The 17,767-nt window shown below is 38.4% G+C and overlaps 1 long non-coding RNA gene across 6 annotated transcripts; it reads left to right on the top strand.

The window, feature by feature from the left end:
- The first annotated feature begins 1,232 nt into the window (after nucleotides 1–1,232).
- LOC143880195 (uncharacterized) lies at nucleotides 1,233–6,976 on the top strand. 6 transcript variants are annotated; one of them, XR_013251548.1, is made up of 8 exons: nucleotides 1,233–1,788; nucleotides 1,937–2,133; nucleotides 2,696–2,727; nucleotides 2,835–3,586; nucleotides 3,676–3,738; nucleotides 3,837–5,047; nucleotides 5,140–5,180; nucleotides 6,693–6,976. It is a non-coding gene; the product is annotated as an uncharacterized LOC143880195 (long non-coding RNA). The 6 variants fall into 6 exon arrangements; XR_013251549.1 differs by lacking the exon at nucleotides 5,140–5,180; XR_013251546.1 differs by having other exon boundaries at nucleotides 5,140–6,976.
- Nucleotides 6,977–17,767: the final 10,791 nt, after the last annotated feature.

Genomic DNA, 17,767 nt, shown 5'->3' with positions numbered 1-17,767 from the left:
TCAGTGTTACTTGAATAATCTGGAAAACCACAGAACCATGTGTCAAGTGTATCAAATTGATATTCTTAGTACATATGTTATTATGTCAATTCTGTTGCTTCTTTCATGAAATTGATATTCTTAGTAGATAAGCCATAGAATTTCAATCCTACCCCCCTCCTTTATGCTTTTTTAATAACAAATTTCTATGGGGTGATCTTAACCATCCGATTTAAGAGGAACAACATATTATGGAAACCTCTATAAGATTGGAAGGCTAGGATCAGCCTATGGAAAAGATTTGGGGCAATGGTTGAATTTTTTGAAAATTCTATGAGAATTACACATCACTTTTTTTTACTTTTTTTAACAAATGCACCCATTCAACCCACATATTTTCAATCCTACCCCCTCCTTTATACTTTTTAACAAAGGTACCCATTAAAGCCACATAATTTCAATCTTACCCCCATCCTTTACGGTTTTTTAATAAAAAATCTATAGGGTGATCTTAACCATCCGATTTAAGAGGAATTATGGAAACCATCCGATTTAAGAGAATTTTTTATAGAATTACACATCACTCTTTTTGACTTTTTTTAACAAAGGCACCCATTTAACACACATATTTTCAATCCTACCCCCTCCTTTATGCTTTTTAAGAAAGGCACGCATTAAAGCCAAATAATTTCAATCCTACCCCCTCCTTTATGCTTTTTTAATAAAAAATCTATAGGGTGATCTTAACCATCCGATTTAAGAGGAATAACATATTATAGAAACCTCTATAGATTGGAGGGCTAGGATCAGCCTATGGAAATGATTTTTGGAGCACAACCTATTTATGCTGTGTTCCATCACATGGACGGTTTGGATCAACCCGTGATGTGGTCCGTACAGTTCTTTGTCGGCCCGTGCATCGTACGGGGTTTTTTTACTAGTAGATATACTATATAGCAGAAGAGAAATTAGAGAATTTTTTGAATTTCTTCCTAAATTCTGTGAATTAAACACGTCAAGGTGGTTGTATTTTTATCGTTTACGGTTCTTCCCATATATCTTTTCATCCATTTCATGGGGTAGTTTTGCCCTTTCAGTAGCCTTACCCTTAAGGAGAAAAAGACTGAATTTCTGTAATGTAACACGTCAAGTTAGTTCTAGAGATATTTTATATTTTTTATTCAACGTGTCAAATCGTTCCAGAGATATTTTTCCTTCTTTGTCTCTATTGAATACTGACAAAAGAAAAGAAAGAGGCCTTGCCTTCGTTTGTTCCAGAGATATTTTTCCTTCTTCTATCAACACAAGAAAAAAAACAGAGGAGGCCTTCATTTCTCCTCCCTCTCACTCATGAGGGCACGAATCCAAAAACCCCTTTTGTTCCGTCTCTCCTGTAATTTTAGGTGAGTCATGGGTCATGGCCACCGCCCTCTCAATGGATGCCGCACCTAACCACCGGCCTTTCCCTCAACCTCCCTTCTCCACCTCGATGCTTCATTTCTACTGTTTTCTTCTTCTTCGTTGATTTTCGTCGAAAATCATCAATTTGGCTGTCCTCCTTCTCAGCTATTTCACAACCTCACATAATCGCTCGCTCTTACACTCCATCCCAATTTCAGCACAATTTCTCCCCATGCTGCAAAAACACAAACCCTGAATTCCCCCGTTCGAATTCTTTATCCGAACCTCATCCGCTCATCCGCTAAGGTTTCTCGCTATGATTCGTTTTCATTTCTTTCACCAACCGGAATTAGGGTTCCTCGAAAAATAGCTCACAACGACAAATTCAGGGCCCTTACAGAGTTACAGGTGAGCTCATCCTTTTTTTTCCTTTTTTGCATTAATACCTATTTGTTATTTTCCCTCTCTATTTTACTTGGTTATGTTTTGATTTTAGAGGAGTTTGCAATTGATGTTACTGTTGTCCAATATTCTTCCTCTGTAATTTGGACTTCAGGCTGAAGTTTGTGGATGAAAAAGCTTGATACATACATTGAGCAATTCAATTACAGAGCTTCCATTGATTAATTTCTATCGGAGATGCCAGATGGCATGTCAGAGGAGCACCTGCCATTGGAAAGTGCTCTCAGGGGAACTAAGCTACTCATTGAAATTGTGCAATTCAAGACCATGCGGTTAAAAATCCTATTGCAGGTAATTCTTATTTCTATACTCCTATTCTCTTTTCCTTTTTTTTCGTTTTTATTTGTTTTGATGGAATGCCCCATAACTTGCAATTTGTGGGTTCTGCTTCATGGTCATAAAACCCTAAGAGTATTGCTTACATTCTGACAATTTTTTTACCCCAAATCAAGTGAACTAAATATTTTTGCCATTGCAATCGCAATCCCACCAAAGCAAATGTGGGCTTTGATGGAGCTCTCCAAAACCCCAATTCTCCAATCTAGATTTTGATGGATTACTCCAAAACCATAATACTACAGTTTTGATGGAATACATTTTGACATACTTGGTCAGAGAGGGATCACTATTTTCATAACCAATGTAAGATTCTTGGCTTCTACAGTTTAAATGTCAAGTGATAGGTAGAACATTTTAGGACATTACGATGATATAGTCCATGATTCATAGTAGTTGTAGTTGGAAACACTTGATCTTTTCCCTTTTGCTTATAACTTGGACTATTTCTTCAGTTACTTAAAGAGTTACCTAAAGAGTTCTCTGATTCAATTTACTTTCAACAATTGCTGGGCAGCTTGCTTGGAATTTTGGATTGTTTAAATCTCGGTAAGCTTTGAGTATATTGGATGTTATACTTCTAAGGATTTCGGGTGCATTTGCATCATGATGCATATTAATAGGCAACTAATGGCAGTTTCTTCACAATTGGACAGGGCGAACGAAATCAAAATAAAAGAATGATCACATAATTGCTGTAAATTTTTCACTTGGAGAAAGGGGTTTGATTGGAGTTTTGGAACTCCAATCTCTTCCAGGAAGTTGCAAGAAGAAAAGGAGCAGCAACAATGAGGGTTTTGAAAGAAGAGGCGGAGAATGTGAATTGTGGCATCCATTTCTTGACTATTCAAAAAAATTATCATTCCTTTGTTCTTTTCTTTTCCATGTTGATGAATGTAGAAATTGTCTTATTTTCATTGTTTATGAGAAATTTAATTGGGTTAATTTTTTTTTTCCTTTTTACGTGATGACGAACTGTTGTTCTGTTAGATTTTGTGAGTCTGCCATGTTAATTTGTCTTATTTTCTAACTCCGAAACCCAGCATCTTAAAGCAAGCGTGGGTTTTTTGCTTCTGCATGTGTTTCTGTCAACCCGTCAGTTACATCTGTTCCTTTCCTTCTAATTTGGCTATTTTTTCACATCTAACAATCTTTATTTTTTATTGCATCTGTTCATCTCCAGTGTGTCGGTTGTTGGTTGTCTTTATTTAAATTGCTGCAATGGGTTCTTAGCAACTTGGCATAAAATTTCATTTCTATGGTTATGATTAGCCTCTTTTCATAAAGGATCCTACAATTTCAACTGAAAAAGGTTCTTATTGTGAACAACACATCGGTAATTCTAGATGAGATGCTACCATATAGTTTCCAATCAAAGCTGACCCCAGGCTATTGGACTATACCTCAGGTTTGTCTTAAAGGGCTATTTATATTATAAGCTATTGTATTTTGCCTCTATTATCTTGCTTTATAGTAACATTTCTTTTGTCATGATAGGAAATGATACTGCCTATGAAAAGAATGCAAAAGCTTTTAACCTGAGCGTCCTATGTGAAATAGGTAGTTACATTGTTCACTGCTTTTCTATTAAATAATTTATCTCTTTTCATTTTCAAATATTGTTTGCAATCTAATGATAATGTCCACTAACAATGCAGTGAAGTCAAAATAACTCAAGTGATGGCCAAATGGAAGTGAAGTTCATTGGCATCAGCAAATAGGGCCTAAGTATCATGAACCACCTTTCATGGCTTAATTGATTATGTGGTTTGTTTATGGTGATGTTCTTAGATTGGTTACACCCTGTTTGCTTCAGATTTCGAGAACCGATTGTAGAGTTCAAAACTGATTGTCCAACACTAATTGATGGGTTCTCTGAATGTCTTTCAACTTCTAATGTTTTTTTTTTGTGGCATAAAGTTCATTTCTGACAAACTTCTTACATATACGATCATTTTTGACATGAAGTTCTTGCATATAAGGAAATCATGGAGTTGAATAACTGGATTGGCTGCTTTTTCTTTGGTATATGTCACTTGAATGTAGTTTCTGAATGGTGGATGGCAGGAGTTACAAATTTGCAAGAGGGATGTTAATCATTGTCATTTTTTTCAAATTTTCAACATATTGAGGATCCTTATGTTGAGTTCTATTTATTCTATGTTTTGTTTAGTTTCTTTGATATTCGGTCTGTTGTTAGATGACAGCTCAGTACTATATATATAGATATAGATATATCTATTATATTAAAGAGGAACAGCTATTCTACTGTTCATTCATGCTTACGTGTCAACCTCCCCTTTCGTCTTACCATATATTTTCTACGGTTTTAAAAAACTTTACTTAGGTGTCAGCCCCTCCTTTCGTCTTACCTAGAGAGGGAAAATCTCCCCCCGATATTTTCGAGATTTTCTCTCGATATTTTCTCCCTCTTTCTCTCTAGATCTCTGTTGCTATCCCCATCTAAACATTTTCTCTCGCCCAGAGTTCTACGAGATTTTCTTTCGAGATTTTCTCTATCCGTATCTCTCTCTCTCTCGAGATGTCGGTTGGTTTCCCATCTCAACCCTTGCCGATAAACGCATTCTCTGTGTTTGTATTCCTCACCTCAACATTAACCCTCGCACTGCTTCTGTCTCTCTCTGACTCTCAAACCCTCTCTCTCTTTTCACATGAAACCCCTTACCTACCCTCTTCTTTTTCTTTTTCTTTGTTTATTTTCTGAGTTTCAAACTTACGGCTCCAGGGGTTTGAGTTCATTCATCAAGATTTCTGATTGAAATTGAGAGGTTTGTGTGGTTGTTCCTGGAAGGAGGACAAGAGGAAACCCAGGTGGTTTTTGTACAGGATGAAATCGCCTCATTTAAAGGTGGGACATATTATTCCTTTTTCTGAATTTTTTTAATTCTATATGCAACACAATTTTTTTAATAAATTTTCTAAACCTTCATGTTTCTGAAGAGAAATCCGCAATTTCTGCCAAGAAGCTGTCCTATGAAAAGGTGTGAAATTTTCCTCCTCGCTTTTCTCTTTTGTCGGGATAGATAGAATGCCTAATTTTTTTATGACTCTGTAAGGTTTTAAATGGTTTTGTTTTTGTTTAAAGGGTGAGAAAAAATACATTTGTTGTATGCATGCAAGTATCTGGCCTTCATTCTTTTTGTTTATTAGTTAACTTTTCATCTTGAAATTCGACCTGGTATTGGGGTTTTCCGTGGCGCTTTGTCTAATTCAAAAAATTTGTCAAGCAACGTAACTTCTCATAAAATTTATACCTTGGTCTCTTGACGTTGAGACGCTTTTCCTTCTCCAAGTTAAGGATAATACCGACTTGATTTGTTTTATACACTGCATCTCACATCAATTCTCTTTACAGACCCACATATGTGTACAAGGATCCTCATCATGGTTGTCAATGTTTTTTTCTTGATTTGGGCATTTTCCAATGCCACCTACATCCATTGTAAGCTCTTTTAAAGCTTGCGAATGACCTTTAACTACAAAGCCTCGTATTTGTTTTTTTTTGAAATAGCTACAAAGCCTCGTATTTGTTTTTTTTTGAAATAGCTACAAAGCCTCCTATTTGTCTTCTCCTTTTTCTTTTTCATAATGATTTGTCTTTTTAATGGTGTCCCTTGCTTTGTTTTTCTCTCATTTAAAAAGAGATTAATTTGGGTTTGTTAATTTAACAGGTTTGCTTTTCTCTCAAAAGGTTGGTCCTTACACACCCACATTTAATGTGTTCTTCTCCTATATTTTCTCCCTTTTCTTCCTAATTAATTTTGAACTTGGTTTTGGTGCAGAGACAATCATGGATCTTTCTTTTTCGGAATGATCCTACTTTGTTAGTTTACTGATTTTTATCTTTCCTCTTTTCTGATGTGTTGTCCCATGTAATTTTTCATTACGTTATGTTTTAACATATATTTTAAACGTTTTATAATTTTTACATCAAAATAACTATAGTTGAACCTTCATTACTTGATTCTACTACGGTCTACAAACTAATACTGCATAGCACGACTCAATTTTAACTCTTCGACTGCTTCAGCCCTTTCTCCTGCATGTAATAATTAACCTTTGTTGTCCCCAAATTGGTTTGGGTTATGACTTGGAAACAGACCATTATTTATGCTTAAGAACTGAGAGGAGTTGGGCATTTGCATTTGGCATCTCATAATGTATGCCTGAGATTGTAATATTGGGGGTGTGGGGCATTTTTTGGTACGTAAGCTGGACTGAACCTTTCACCTCAGAGTTGCAGAAGAAAGCCTTAACCAACTGAGCTAAAGGCTCAATCCAAAGAAAGGAAACTTTCTGATAGGGATCAAATGATCCAAACAAAAATATATCACATAGTCTATAACACTAATACTATTATTTATTATATCTTTCTTATTAGTGCACGATTTTCTGTTTCGAAGCCTCCAAATCCCTTCCATTTTCATCATGCTGATTCATTGCATATTTATTTGATGTGGGTTTTTCCATTGCTTTTTTTTCCCTTTTGGCAGGGAAGAGTTGCAAGGTTAACATGGTTTACCTATCTAGATCCACCGATCAACAGAAAAATTTCCATGCTCAGGATGATTTAACCCAATTGCATTTATGTTGTCTGCAATTATCATTTGATGTTGGAATCATGGCTATGTATGTCTTTAGGATTTTGATGGGCAATGAGAGTATTCCTCTGCATATTAATAGTTTTTGGTTGAAATAGATACAGTCTAGGTGTGAATAGTTTCCTCTCTTTTGAGGTTGAGAAACAAACATAATAAATTATCTGCGTTAATTCTTAGTGCATGTTACATGGATTCCTATGAATGTACCATTTAAGTATCGTACCGAATACTTGACAAATACCAATATTTCATGATTCTCATGCCTAGACTTCATCTCCATGAAATGGGTTCTCTGACAACAGCTGATGTTCACACCCTATTCCGTTGTATATTTCATACGCTTAGGATATCCTATTAAATTGGTGTATGCATATACCACAAGTTCTATCCTTTTTAAATTGAGTCAGGAATATATCCTTTATCTTTTGCCAAATTAATCAATTAATTGTATTAATTCAGCTGTTGGAAAGTTGATAGTTGTTAGATATGACATTCAGTAAGTAGTGACTTTTCTAGCTGAAGAGAAAACGAGAGAATTATTTGAATTTCTCCCAAAATTCTATGAGAATTACACATCACTTTTTTTTACTTTTTTTTAACAAAGGCACCCATTCAACCCACATATTTTCAATCCTACCCACTCTATGTTTTTTAACAAAGGCACCCATTAGAGTCACATAATTTCAATCCTACGCCCGTCATTTATGCTTTTTTAATAATGGAAACCTCTATAGATTGGAGGGCTAGGATCAGCCTCTGGAAATGATTTTATAGGCACAACCTATTGATATTGTGTTCCATCACATGGACGGTTTGTATCAACCTATGATGTGGTCCGTATAGTTCTTTGTCAGCCCGTGCATCGCACGGGTTTTTTACTAGTATATATATATATATATATATATATATATATATATATATATATATAGAGGAAGGGAAACTAAGGGGATTGTTTGAATTTCTCCCAAAAATATGTGAGAATTACACATCACTTTTTTTGACTTTTTTTAACAAAGGCACCCATTCAACCCACATATTTACAATCCTACCCCCTCCTTTATGCTTTCTAACAAAGGCACCTGTTAAAGCCACATAATTTCAATACCGAATTTCTCCCAAAAATCTGTGAGAATTACACATCACTTTTTTTAACAAAGGCACCTATTCAACCCATATATTTACAATCCTACCCCCTCATTTATGCTTTCTAACAAAGGCACCTATTAAAGCCACATAATTTCTACCATACCCCCTCCTTTATGCTTTTTAACAAAGGCACCCATGAAAGCCACATAATTTTAATCTTACCCCCCTCCTTTATGAATTTGTAATAAGAAATCCATAGGGTGATCTTAACCGTCCGATGTAAGAGGAAACCTCTATCGATTGGACGGCTAGGATCAGCATATGGAAATGAGTTTTGGGGCACAACCTGTTGATGTTGTACAGTTCTTGGGCCGGGTACGGATCCAAGATTCGTGACCCGTAAATTTCCCCGGGTCATTTTGACCTGGCCCGTGTCACCCGAACCCTTACGGGTGAGTTCAAACCCTCCCATATTTTTCAAAATTTTTTTGATGGGCCCAAAAATTAATTTCTTCTAATCTTTGCACTAGTCTATCCCCCACAGTTGGTGGGCCTAAAAATTATTTTGTTCAAATCTTTGAACAAGGTAGGCCCCACCTGTATTTTTCAAAATGAATTGTACGCACCACCCCATGATCCAAACCCTCCATTTGATAATCATAGCCCTCCGATCTAAAGAAAAACTACATATTACGGAAACCTCTATAGATTGGAGAGTTGTGAACATCCAATAGAAATGATTTTTGGGGCACAACCAATTTACATTGTGGCCCATCAAATGAATGGTTTTGATCATCCTATGGTGTGGGTCGTGCATTAACATTAAGGCCAAACTGTAAGCCCCACGCAGATTTTTCAAATTAAGTTTGTGGTCAACGCCATAGGATGATCGAAGCCGCCCACTTGATGGGCCACGATGCAAATAGGTTGTGCCCCCAAAATCATTTCGATGGGATGATCGCAACCTTCCGATCTATAAGGTTTCCGTAATTTGCAGTTTCTCTATTGTCTATCATGAGAAGCTAAATATAATGTTTTCCATCACATGTTGATGTTGTGTTCCATCACATGGACGGTTTGGATCAACCTGTGATGTGGTCTGTACAGTTCTTGGGTCGGGTACGGGTCCAAGATTTGTGACCCGTAAATTTCCCCGGGTCATTTTGACCTGGCCCGTGTCACCTGGACTATTACGGGTAGGGTCAAACTCTCGCATATTTTTTGAAATCTTTTTGATAGGCCCAGAAATTAATTTCTTCAAATCTTTGCACTGGTCTATCCCTAACAGTTGGTGGGCCCAAAAAATAATTTCTTTAAATCTTTGAACGAGGTAGGCCCCACCTGTATTTTTCAAAGTGCATTGTACGCACCGTCCCATGATCCAAACCCTCCATTTGATAATCATAGTCCTCTGATCTAAAGGAAAACTGCATATTACGGAAACCTCTATAGATTGGAGAGTTGTGATCATCCAATGGAAATGATTTTTGGGGCACGACCTATCTACATCCTGGCCCATCAAATGAATGGTTTTGATCATCCTATGGTGTAGGTCGTGCATTAACATTAAGGCCAAACGGTAGGCCCCACCCAGATTTTTCAAATTAAGTTTGTGGTCAACGCCATAGGATGATCGAAGCCGTCCACTTGATGGGCCGCGACGCAAATAGGTTGTGCCCCCAAAATCATTTCGATGGGATGATCGCAACCCTCCGATCTATAAGGTTTCCGTAATTTGCAGTTTCTCTATTGTCTATCATGAGAAGCTAAATATAATGTTTTCCATCACATGTTGATGTTGTGTTCCATCACATGGACGGTTTGGATCAACCTGTGATGTGGTCTGTACAGTTCTTGGGTCGGGTACGGGTCCAAGATTTGTGACCCGTAAATTTCCCCGGGTCATTTTGACCTGGCCCGTGTCACCTGGACCGTTACGGGTCGGGTCAAACCCTCGCATATTTTTTGAAATCATTTTTATGGGCCCAGAAATTAATTTCTTCAAATCTTTGCACTAGTCTATCCCTAACAGTTGGTGGGCCCAAAAAAAATTTCTTTAAATCTTTGAACGAGGTAGGCCCCACCTGTTTTTTTCAAAGTGCATTGTACGCACCGTCCCATGATCCAAACCCTCCATTTGATAATCATAGCCCTCTGATCTAAAGGAAAACTGCATATTACGGAAACCTCTATAGATTGGAGAGTTGTGATCATCCAATGGAAATGATTTTTGGGGCACGACCTATCTACATCCTGGCCCATCAAATGAATGGTTTTGATTATCCTATGGTGTAGGTCGTGCATTAACATTAAGGCCAAATTGTAGGCCCCACCCAGATTTTTCAAATGAAGTTTGCAGTCAACGCCATAGGATGATCCAAGCAGTCCATTTGATGGGCCGCGACGCAAATAGGTTGTGCCTCCAAAATCATTTCGATGGGATGATCGCAACCCTCCGATCTATGAGGTTTTTCCGTAATATGTAGTTTCTCTATTGTCTATCATGAGAATCTGAATATAATGTTTGCCCACTCCCCTTACATCGCATGGGGTGTCCCACTAGTATATATATATATATATATATAGAGGAAGGGAAACTAAGGGAATTATTTGAATTTCTCCGAAAAATCTATGAGAATTACACATCACTTTTTTTGACTTTTTTTAACAAAGGCACCCATTCAACCCACATATTTTCAATCCTACCCCCTCCTTTATGCTTTCTAACAAAGGCACCCATTAAGGCCACATAATTTCAATCCTACCCCTTCCTTTATGCTTTTAAAAAAAGGCACCTATGAAAGCCACATAATTTCAATCTTACCCCCCTCCTTTATGCTTTTGTAATAAAAAATTTATAGGATGATCTTAACCATCCGATGTAAGAGGAACAACATATTATGGAAACCTCTATAGATTGGACGGCTAGGATCAGCGTATGGAAATGATTTTTGGGGCACAACCTGTTGATGTTGTGTTCCATCACATGGACAATCTAGATCAACCTATGATGTGGTCCGTACAGTTCTTGGGCAAGGTACGACTCCAAGATTCGTGACCCGTAAATTTTCCCCAGTCATTTTGACCTGGCCTGTGTCACCCGGACCCTTACGGGTCGGGTCAAACCCTCCCCTATTTTTCGAAATCTTTTTGAAGGGCCCAAAAATTAATTTCTTCAAATCTTTCAAGTGGTCTATCCCCCACAGTTGGTGGGCCCAAAAATTAATTTCTTCAAATCTTTGAACAAGGTAGGCCCCACCTGTATTTTTCAAAATGAATTGTACACACCACCCCATGATCCAAACCCTCCATTTGATAATCATAGCCCTCCGATCTAAAGAAAAACTGCATATTACGGAAACCTCTATAGATTGGAGAGTTGTGATCATCCAATGGAAATGATTTTTGGGGCAAGACCTATTTACATTGTGGCCCATCAAATGAATGGTTTTGATCATCCTATGGTGTGGGTCGTGCATTAACATTAAGGCCAAATTGTAGGCCCCACCCAGATTTTTCAAATTAAGTTTGCGGTCAACGCCGTAGGATGTTCCAAGCCGTCCATTTGATGGGCCGCGATGCAAAGAGGTTGTGCCCCCAAAATCATTTCGATGGGATGATTGCAACCCTCCGATCTATAAGGTTTCCGTAATATGCAGTTTCTCTATTGTCTATCATGATAAGCTAAATATAATGTTTTCCCACTCCCCGTGCATCGCACGGGGTGTCCCACAGTTATGCTATATAGCAGAAGAGAAAATGAGAGAATTATTTGAATTTCTGCGAAAATTCAATGAGAATTACACATCACTTTTTTTTAACAAAGGCACCCATTCAACCCACATATTTTCAATCCTACCCCCTCCTTTATGCTTTTTAACAAAGGCACCCATTAAGGCCACATAATTTCAATCCTACCCCCCTCCTTTTTGCTTTTTTAATTATGGAAACCTCTATAGATTGGAGGGCTAGGATCAGCCTATGGAAATGATTTTACGGGCACAACCTATTGATGTTGTGTTCCATCACATGGATGGTTTGGATGAACCTATGATGTGGTCCGTACAGTTCTTTATCGGCCCGTGCATCGCACGGGGTTTTTTACTAGTGTGTGTGTATATATATATATATATATATATATATATATATATATATATATATATATAGAGAGAGAGAGAGAGAGAGAGAGAGAGGAATTGGAAACTAAGGGAATTATTTGAATTTCGATCTCCCAAAAATCTGTGAGAATTATACATCACTTTTTTTGATTTTTTTTAACAAAGGCACCCATTCGACCCACATATTTACAATCCTACCCCCTCCTTTATGCTTTCTAACAAAGGCACCTGTTAAAGGCACATAATTTCAATCCTACCCCCTCCTTTATGCTTTTTAACAAACGCACCCATGAAAGCCACATAATTTCCATCTTACCCCCCTCCTTTATGCTTTTGTAATAAAAAATCTATACGGTGATCTTAACCATCCGATGTAAGAGGAACAACATATTATGGAAACCTCTATCGATTGGAAGGCTAGGATCAGCGTATGGAAATGATTTCTGGGGCACAACCTGTTGATGTTGTGTTCCATCACATGGATGGTTTGGATCAACCTGTGATGTGGTCTGTACGGTTCTTTGGGCGGGTACGGGTCCTAGATTCGTGACCCGTAAATTTTCCAGGGTCATTTTGACCTGGCCCGTGTCACCTGCACCCTTACGGGTCGGGTGAAACCCTCCCATATTTTTCAAAATCTTTTCGATGGGCCCAAAAATTAATCTCTTCAAATCTTTGAACTGGTCTATCCCCCACAGTTGGTGGGCCCAAAAATTAATCTCTTCAAATCTTTGAACGAGGTAGTCCCCACCTGTATTTTTCAAAGATCCAAACCCTCCATTTGACAATCATAGCCCTCCGATCTAAAGAAAAACTGCATATTACGGAAACCTCTATAGATTGGAGAGTTGTGATCATCCAATGGAAATGATTTTTGGGGCACGACCTATTTACATTGTGGCCCATCAAATTAATGGTTTCGATCATCCTATGGTGTGGGTCGTGCATTAACATTAAGGCCAAATTGTAGGCCCCACCCAGATTTTTCAAATTAAGTTTGCGGTCAACGCGGATGTTCCAAGCCGTCCATTTGATGGGCCGCGATGCAAATAGGTTGTTCCCCCAAAATCATTTCGATGGGATGATCGCAACCCTCCGATCTATACTGTTTCTGTAATATGCAGTTTTTCTATTGTCTATCATCAGAAGCTAAATATAATGTTTTCCCACTCCCCGTGCATCGCACGGGGTGTCCCACTAGTATATATATATATATATATATATATATATATATATATATATATATATATATATAGCAGAAGAGAAAATGAATGAATTTTTTAAATTATTTGAAAATTCTATGAGAATTACACATCACCTTTTTGACTTTTTTTAATAAAGGCACCCATTCAACCCACATATTTTCAATCTTGCCCCCCTCCTTTATGCTTTTTAATAAACAATCTATAGGGTGATCTTAACCATCCAATTTAAGAGGAACAACATATTATGGAAACCTCTATAGATTGGAGGGATAGGATCAGCCTATGGAAATGATTTTTGGGGCACAACCTATTTATGTTGTGTTCCATCACATGGACGGTTTGGTTCAACCTATGATGTGGTTCGTCCAGTTCTTTGTCGGCCCGTGCATCACATGGTTTTTTTACTAGTATACACACACACACACACACACACATATATATATATATATATATATATATATATATATATATATATATAGAGAGAGAGAGAGAGAGAGAGAGAGAGAGAGAGAGAGAACTGTTGGTATGCTTAAGCGCACCAAATTCTCATGCGCTGAAGTCTTTAGTGTAGGTGTAGTGTCCCATTGGCTGGTTTATGGTGGGCCCAACTAAAGAGAAAAACTGAAACAAAAGAGGGCATCGGGTGTTCTCTATCATCGAACTTCTCCGAAGGTTCTAAATGAGCGACAGAACCAGAGGCGATTCCCATCGATTTTCTGCCTTTGCCATCAATTTTCTCCCTCCGATCTATCCTCGACTTGAAGCCCGCAGCATTCAACCTTCATATCCACTTCCAGGTTAGTTTATTTTCATTTTTCTTGGTGAATCTGCTCCAATCGAAGAGATTTCTTCCATTTTTTTAGCGTTTATGTACCGTTCTTCCTTTCTGTGCGCTGAAGGGTGTAAGTAAAAACCCGATTGCTTATTCTCGTTTTCACCTCTCACAGAAGCAAAAAAAATCTGTCTAGAATGTAGGGGTTGTGCGAAAAAAATTGGGCTTCTCCCCCTCTCGTCTCTGCTTCTCCCACAACCACTCCTACCCTCTTCTCCCCTCTCAAGCTCACGGCATGGCGATTTTTCTGCCTCTCACAAAAAACCAAAAATGCCTAAAATTTCTAGGGTTGCTCCTCTCTCCTTCGACTCAGCTCTCTCTCTCTCTATGAAAGTTACAACGCCTCAAAAATTCTAGGGTTTCTCCTCTTTTCTGGTTCGACTCTCCCCTACGGCTACAAACTGGCACGCTTCCCCTACGGCTTCAAATCTTCCAGGTTAGTTTATATTGTGTTTTTTTTGTCTTGGTGATCTTAGTTTATTATGGTTTGATTCTCGTCTCCAGTCGAATATATTATCTTCTACCCTTCTTCACCCTTCTTTTATTTTCATTTTTAGGTTAGGGTTTCAGTAGTTGTTCTTCTATTATTTTTGTTTTTAGGTCAGGGTTACTGCAGTTGTTCTTTTTTTATTTTCGTTTTTAGGTTAGGGTTTCATTGTGGCAATTGCTCTTCTTATTTTTTTCATGTGTAATCTAACAATGGAAGAGCAGAAAATTCACTAGGTTAGGGTTTGTGTAGTTCTGAAGGTGAAAAAAAAGAAGATTGTTGTTTCTGATTTGTTATGAAAAATAGGGTTTTTATGTGCGTGAGAAATATGGTTTTTAGGAAGAGAGAGAGAGAGAGAGAGAGAGAGAGAGAGAGAGAGAGAGAGAGAGAGAGAGAGAGAGAGAGAGAGAGAGAGAGAGAGAGAGGGAGAGAGAGAGAGAGAGAGAGAGAGAGAGATGCAAGCCTCTCCTAGGCTTCTAGGACTAAGGATCGGGAGAGTGACAGACACGCACTCAAATGCTCAAGAATTCGGATTCAAGAAAAATAGATTTGCGCAAGTTCGGTAAAATGAGCGTATCTCCCTCGATATAGGTCGGAATGACTGGATTCAAAAGCCACAATTTTAAGGACTCAAAGATCTACAACTTTGCTGACAAAAGTTTTCTCAGAAAAATATTGGAAAGAGCTTGAAATGGTGATGGAAGTGGATGAATACGAATAGACAGGTTTCTGGAAATAGAGCGGGGCAAGATACCTTCAATGGCTACTCTTCTAGGTTACCAAGGAAGATAGGTAACATCAATTCTTCTAGATTGATGGTTGTAACTCTTCAAGGATGCAAACAATAGGGGAAAGCTCCTACTCTTTAAGGAAGGAGTGAAACTCTTCTAGGTTTCAAGGAAGAACTCTTCAAGGTTCAAGGGAAAATGCACTAAGCAAATTTTCATTCAAATATTCAACTAACATCATTACATATGTTTGATACTCTTTAAATAGAGAAATACATGAGAAAATTCGTTCAAACTAGTCCACTAACTAGTTTAGGGACTCACATACATCATTAATAGTTTTAGGTACTCTAAACACATTAACTAGTCAAAGCTAACAAACATAGTCTACCAAAATAGCCATAACTCTTCAACCAATGAGCCAAATTAGGACCATGAATATCTGTTGGAAAGATAATTCAAAGACCTACAACTTCCTAGTTAAGCATTTTCTCTGATTCGTCCATCTAGAGGTCCAAAAATGGACTCCAAAAAGTGGTCAGACTCATTAATGCGGGCCTCCAGCTCGATCATCGTGTCCATGGTGATCTTTATGCTTAATGGATTCAAGTTGGACATGGGCCTTGTGTTGGGCTTGGATGCGGGCTGACCTTCTCACTTGCTTAGGATGGTTCATCTAGGCTTCAAACTTGTCAACCTCATGGGTGTGGGCTGCATCATTCCCCGATTGTTTGAAAGAATACGTCTCTGAATTCGAGGTATCATCATCAGTGGAATCTCCCATATAAGGTGTCAAATGGCGGACGTTAAACACATCATGTATCTTCATATGGGAAGGAAGCTTGAGACGATACGCATTGGGATTGATGCGTTCAAGTACTTCAAGTGGACCAAGTTTTCTATCACTAAGCTTGTTGTAGCTTCCAACGGGGTGATGTTCTGGTGGCAAGTAAGCCCAAACAAAATCTCCGGGTTCAAATATGACTTCATGACGCCTCTTATCAACAACCTTCTTATAAGTCTCAGATTTACTTTCCAGCTTACGATGAACATCTTCATGTATAAGCTTCATTTGAGATACAAAATCTTTAACTTGGGCAATGGGCTTTTCAGCAAATGGAATAGGTGCAAGATCTAGTGCTGACTTGGGTTGTCGCCCATAGATAACCAAGAAAGGGCTGCAACCTGTAGAACGGTTCACCGAACTGTTGTAAGCAAATTCTCCAAGTGATAGGCGGTCTTCCCAAGAACGGGGATTGTCATCAATCAAGGTTCTCAACAAATTTCCCAATGATCGGTTTACAACTTCGGTTTGCCCATCAGTTTGAGGGTGGAACACAGTGCTATACTGTAGTGTAGTCCCAATACTCTTCCATAATTGACGCCAAAAGTGACTAAGGAACTTCGTGTCTCGGTCTGAAGTGATGGTATTTGGTACTCCATGCATTTTGAAGATTTCTTTGAAAAATAAGCTAGCAATGCATGAGGCATCCATAGTCTTTCGGCAAGGTATGAAATGTGCCATTTTGGAAAATCAATCAACGACCACAAATATGGAATCCATTCCTCGGTGTGTCCGTGGCAATCCAAGGACAAAATCCATGGATATATCCTCCCATGGTGCATGTGGTATAGGCAAAGGCAAATAGAGACCGGCATTTGTAGTTTGTCCCTTACCAATTTGGCAATTTCGGCATCTCATAACATAACGATGTACATCCCGTTTCTGATGTGGCCAAAAGTACTTTGCTGAAACAAGTTGGAGAGTTTTGTCACGACCGAAATGACCTTCATTATGTATCTCACCAATCACCTTTTGCCAAAGAGAGCAATCCGGTACACATAAGCGATTTCCTTTGAAGAGAAAACCATCACATAAGGTGAAATCAGCAAGCTTCTCATCTTGAGCATATGATATGAGTTTGGAGAAGTATTCATCCTCCATGTATAGCTATTGGAATGAGTCAAAGCCGAGCACAGTAGTGTGCATGGTATTGAGCAAGCTTTTCGTTCGGCTGAGAGCATCGGCAACCTGATTTTGTACACCCGCCTTGTGCTTGATGTTGAAGGTGAAATCTTGAAGATATTCCGTCCATTTTGCACACCGAGAATTTAGCTTTTGTTGACCTGAAATGTACTTCAATGCTTCATGGTCAGTGTACAAAATAAATTCTCTATGGATTAGGTACTGTCTCCAATGCTCAAGTGTGCGAAACAAGGCATAAAACTCCAAATCATAGGTACTATATTTGAGTTTGGCACCATTCAACTTCTCACTGAAAAATGCAATGGGACGTCCTCCTTGACTTAGAACTCCTCCTATGCCGGTTCCGGATGCATCACAATGAACCTCAAAAATGAGATCGAAGTTGGGAAGCGCAAGGACCGGGGCTGTACATAACTTTTCCTTGAGTTGTTCAAAGCTTCTTTGGGCTTCAATGGTCCACTCAAAAACACCTTTCTTCATACAAGAAGTGAGTGGGGCAGCAATAGAATTGAAGTGTGCAATGA

Source organism: Tasmannia lanceolata, unplaced genomic scaffold, assembly GCF_043159265.1.
Source record: "Tasmannia lanceolata isolate RefF3 unplaced genomic scaffold, GAP_Taslan_0.1 ptg000006l, whole genome shotgun sequence".
Taxonomy (NCBI): Eukaryota; Viridiplantae; Streptophyta; class Magnoliopsida; order Canellales; family Winteraceae; genus Tasmannia; species Tasmannia lanceolata.
Note: the sequence above shows the minus strand (reverse complement) of the source record. Positions and strands in the feature narration are given on the sequence as shown.